Source organism: Megalopta genalis, chromosome 1, assembly GCF_051020955.1.
Source record: "Megalopta genalis isolate 19385.01 chromosome 1, iyMegGena1_principal, whole genome shotgun sequence".
Lineage (NCBI taxonomy): Eukaryota > Metazoa > Arthropoda > Insecta > Hymenoptera > Halictidae > Megalopta > Megalopta genalis.
In genome coordinates, this window is record NC_135013.1 from 14608188 (window position 1) to 14613684 (window position 5497).

At 35.7% G+C, this 5497-nt stretch overlaps 1 long non-coding RNA gene across 1 annotated transcript; it reads right to left on the minus strand.

Moving 5' to 3' along the window:
- Positions 1 to 1372: 1372 nt before the first annotated feature.
- LOC117222652 (uncharacterized) lies at positions 1373 to 2301 on the minus strand. Its single transcript, XR_004490737.2, has 2 exons — positions 2124 to 2301; positions 1373 to 2054 (listed from the first exon to the last, which is right to left on the minus strand). It is a non-coding gene; the product is annotated as an uncharacterized LOC117222652 (long non-coding RNA).
- Positions 2302 to 5497: the final 3196 nt, after the last annotated feature.

The following is a 5497-nucleotide window of genomic DNA, read 5'->3' on the forward strand; positions in this document are numbered from 1 at the left end:
TATCAGTTATAAAGGTTACTATAAGTAATTATACAGAGGAAACATCATCAGTTATAAAGGTTACTATGAATAATTATACAAAAGAAACATTATCAGTTATAAAGGTTACTATAAGTAATTCTACAAAAGAAACATTATCAGTTATAAAAGTTATTATAAATAATTATACAAAGGAAACATTATCAGTTATAAAGGCTAATACAAATAATTATTGTACACTATGCTGCAACGATAGTTTTAGACTAGATGTCGATCGTATATCCGATGATCGAACTCGCGTTTGCGGAAGCTAATGACAGTTTAAACTACTATCACAGACGAAACAGAAGGCGCTACCGTAGACAGGATATCTATTTACGCTAACACATTTCCTTTTCGCTACAGTGATTGGCCGGTTCACGTATCTAGTTTATGCGCATGGTTTCGATGTGAATCGAAAGGGTTTCTATTGCACGCGTTCGAGTTTCTGAATCAAGTTTCCTCTCCGTGGGTTGAAGACGAGACGGGTGTTGGGAGACGAGGGATGGGTCGTAGGTACTTGTGAGCCCTTTCGACGAAGAGATCGCTGACCTAATTTCAGGGCAGAAAGGTGAAAACATTCTGGCAGGCTCGATATAGCAGGCCACGATCTTTCGTGCCGAGCGAACGAATACATTGACCACGCTGTTCTGTCTATTCTTTAATTTTTCTGCGATTTAATTTTTATAATTTAGTTATATTTATATATATCTAATTTAATTTTCCTTCAGCTTGTAAACAAAAATTGCCAATTCTTAATCACTATAAAAACAAGGCGCAAAGCTCGAATAATCGTATCTCCTTTTCTCAAATCGTCCATTCTCGTTTACAAGTCGAAGGAGAAAATTAGAGAGAATTTACTATAGACTTAAACATCAATATACAGGATGTCCCAAAATTATGGTATTTCCGAGAAATGAGGGATTCTTAAGGTGATTCGAAGTAACTTTTTCCTTAGCGAAAATGCAATCCGCGGCTTGGTTTACGAGTTATTAACGAAAAACAATGACCAATGAGGGGCGAGCTCGCCTGACGCTAGGTGGCCAAGCCAATCAGCGGAACTGGATTTCGTGCGGTCGTTGGCTGGGCCGCCTCGCGCCAGCCGAGTTCGCCTCTCATTGGTCAGTGTTTTTCGTTAATAATTCGTTAACGATGCATCGGAGAAAATTTTTGTAAAGGAAAAAGTTGCCTCGAATAACCTCAAGAATCTATAATTTCCCGGAAGTACCATAATTATAGAACACTCTGTAAAACGTGTGCAACATAAATTCTTGCTTTTAATTGCCCGATTCTTCGGGAGCCCGATGTCTATTGTATGATCATGACTAAACTCTGATACTAGAACGCCCAAATATTACGTCTCTCGAACATATACGATTATTGCAAGATTTGTTATTTGCTCACAGAACATTCAATGGCCCTGACATCTGTGATCTTTTTAAACTACGGATATCTCGTCCGGCTTCTAGACAACAAGTATCTTTTTATACAGGAATCTCACCGGACTCTCGTAATGCTCGTAATAACGGTATAAATAGAGTCATTTGCAATGCGAATCAATATTGTAATAGATTGCGCATATTGCGACAACTGATAGAATGTAATTTAAATATTGCCTATTTAAGTATTGCCAAATAAACATCTCGCAGCACTATGACTAATTTGGACACTTATTTTATATGAATACAGTATTGTAAAATAATGAAAAATATCATAACGTCATTAGGACGATTCAACCTACGAATTCCTTTTCTTCGGCACACAGTTGAAAAAGAAAATTACAAGAATACTTTACAACGTCTATTTTGTCCGAGTAATCCTCGGGGACGTTAGTAATCTCGGCGTTTACAGGGTTTATTTAACCTTGGATGACCTTGAGCTCGGGTTCGCCGACCTCGTCGTGGGTGGAGATAGGCTCGTAGGTGTTCGAAACGCCATGAATTGAAACGACGTGTCTCGGACACAGAATGCTTCGACTCGAAATGCCTCAGGGGTCGTTGCAGTCATAGTCGTAGTCGTAATCGCAGTTCTCATTTCTGTATACATAATTGGTGTAACGTTCTCTTCAGACTTAGCTTTTGTTGAACACTATAAAGATATTATACCTCGTGGACTCGGTTCATTAGGACTTATTCACAGAACGGCCAAATATTTCCCCGAGACAAACACACATTCAGATTTCTTCTCTCGTCAGACCAATCCTTGAATATTGTTCCTCCATTTGGTGGCCTTGCTTTGACAAACGTATCAAACGTCTGGAAAGAGTGCAGCATTGGTTTTTGCGTCTCGTCTCCTGGCGCATTGAATAATATAATAATACATAATAATTAATAATAATAATATAATAATAATATTATTATATTATTAATTATTATTAAATTTAAATAATATATTTAAATAATATTATTATATTATTATTAATATATTATTATAATTATTAGTCATAATTATATATTAGTTATAATTATATATTATTATAATATATTATTATTATATTATTATAATAATAATATAATAATACACATAATAATTACAAAGTGCTGAATGATCTTGTCAACTGTCCTCACATATTGCAAAACTTCAATATACAGGATGGTTCACCTAAATAAGGCCACCTAAATATCTCCTCTAATTGCGGAGGTACGATCTTTACGATATAGGGTAAATCCACGTTTCCATTTAATTTTTGATCTCGAAGGTCATTTCCAAGTCGTGTAATGTACATAACTAAACATATTTTTACATCGGTTACACGATGCAATAAAAAAAATTATACAATTATACGCAAAGAAAACATCGATGACCTTGAAAACTTCGAAAAAAAATTACCTTAAAGAAAAAATTTTTGTTGTAATACAATGGTTTTTCCGAACCATTGAAATAGCATAAACATTTTTTTTATACCCCCGCAATTAGGAGATATTTAGATCGATCGTTGTATTGGGCGACTGCAACAATGTCGTGTAAACATTGTACTAAACGTAAACAGAAATCGAACCTTCGTGTGTTTCCTTACACCTTTGATAATACCGTCCGCCTCTCGCTGTTGCAAATTTAATTGCTTCTAATTTATGATTATTTGAAAGAAATAATACAACATTGGATTCGTATTGAAACCAGCTATCGTAACATGACTAAAAAGATGTATGGTCCTATTTAAAAAAATCAACTTGACCTTGAAATATCATTCACCATTACGTCGATCAAAAAATTATCGATACTACCTGAAACATCTCTTTATACTGAACACTTTTTGTATAAACATTATTTTCGTAGCTTCGATCTATTCCGAGATATTTCACTGTTCTCAGTTAGGCGTAACACCCTGTGTATTCCTCTTTGCACCGACGGATTATCCCGTTCAAATCAAATAAACAAATAAATCATTTTTTAACGTTTTTTCTTACCGTGAAATACATTTTAATGCGGTGATTTGATTGTCTCTGATCGTAATCTGAAAATATATAATAATATTATTGGAAATGGGTAGATAAATAAAAGTAAAACGCAGTGAATTAAACTTATCCCTTTTAGTTTATTAATTTGATGTACGAGGAAGGTCCGTCTTTACTCTCCTGATTGCTCCAGGAGACTGAAGACTATTCACAAAGACGAAACCAAAAACGTCACCTAAAGACAAAGAGCACTCTGTTCTATATACATATGAAATCATTGTTTATCTAATGGTACTCTGGCGAGACTCTCGGCGTCGATTCGTTTTTGTAACTTATATGCTAGAAGGAAAAACTTCTGAGTATTCAAAAGAGAGAAAATAATCCAATAAATATAATATAAAAATAATATAATATATATAAAAAAAATAATAATAAATATAATAATAAAATAATATAATATAATAATCAGAAAATATTATGCGACCGCTGTGTTTCAAGGATAAGCGTTTTTCCCGGTATTGTTTACCAGAGTTAAACGCGATCTCCGATCGATCTAAGGCATTCGAGAAACCGAGAAACGATCGTTTGCTGGTACATCGGGCATCGGGTAGCGTAACCTCTGCACGAGTTTCACGCGGGATTGGCCTCGGCAGCTTGCGATCGGGTCGGTTCTCGGTTACAACTGGTCGACACGAGCATTGTCGAGTACGCGCCGAGCCGGGAATTCATCGAAGCGACGAGGCGCGTGGAAATCAGCGGGCCGGGACCCACCGGTCCTTCCGCTGACGTCAATTCTCGATTACGAAGTTGTTACGGGACGATTTATGTTACGACGAAAGAGGCCACCGTGATCCGGACACGCCTTTTCGATACTTTTCATAGTCTTCGGCGGACCTTTGCAATTAACCCATTTACTGCCAACTACGAGATATCTCGTAGTAAAGCGTCTGTACCAAAACTGCCAGCTACGAGATATCTCGTAGTGGGTGCTGCAAGTTTAGATTGGCTGCAAATAATGGCTATTCGAGTTAGGAACCATTGGGTTGGCAACTAAGTAATTGCCGATTTCAGTTATAGATGTCTCTCACTCTCATTTTTATGATATCCGTAAATGTTATATTATAAAATTATTATTATTATTATTATGTTATTTTTTATTATCCGCGAATGTTAGCAACTGGACAAATTGAATGCAGCGGTCAAGGAAAAGCGACCAGAATTGGTCAATCGTAAAGGTCTCATTTTCCAGCAGGACAATGTTAGACCGCATTGACTTAGCTATTTCTTTTCAACCAAAATATAATTTTATTCCCCTGCTATCAAAATTTAATTACTTCCCTTTTATATAATATTGCATTCTCTTGTAGCTAATATTTAATCATTTTGTTTCAACCGAAATAAAATTCTGTTAGCTTGCTATTAATATTTAATAATTTCTTTTCGAATTCGTTTAATACTATTAATACATAATTATTCCTGTTTAACCGAAATACAATTTTATTCACCTGCTACTAATATTTAATCATTCCATTTTCATGATATCCGTAAATGTTATATTATAAAATTATTATTATTATTATTATTATTATTATGTTATTTTTTATTATCCGTGAATGTTAGCAACCGGACAAATTGAATGCAGCGGTCAAGGAAAAGCGACCAGAATTGGTCGATCGTAAAGGTGTCATTTTCCAGCAGGACAATGCTAGGCCGCACACGTCTTTGTCCACTCGGCAAAAATTGATGGATATTGGTTGGGAATCGATGTTACACCCACCATATAGCCCTGATCTCGCGCCATCGGATTACCACTTATTTCGATTCCTGGACAACTCCCTTCGTGGTAAAACTTTTAACGATGACGACGCTGTAAAATCTCACTTAACTCAGTTTTTGGCCGAAAAGGATCAGACTTTCTACGAGCGTGGAATTTTCAAGTTGTCGGAGAGATGGCAAAAGGTCATCGAACAAAATGGAAAATACATTACAGATTAAACTTCGTTCCAAGTAAAAAAAAATTTTTTATTTCGCTGGACAAATCGGCAATTACTTAGTTGCCAACCCAATAGTAGAAAGGATGAATG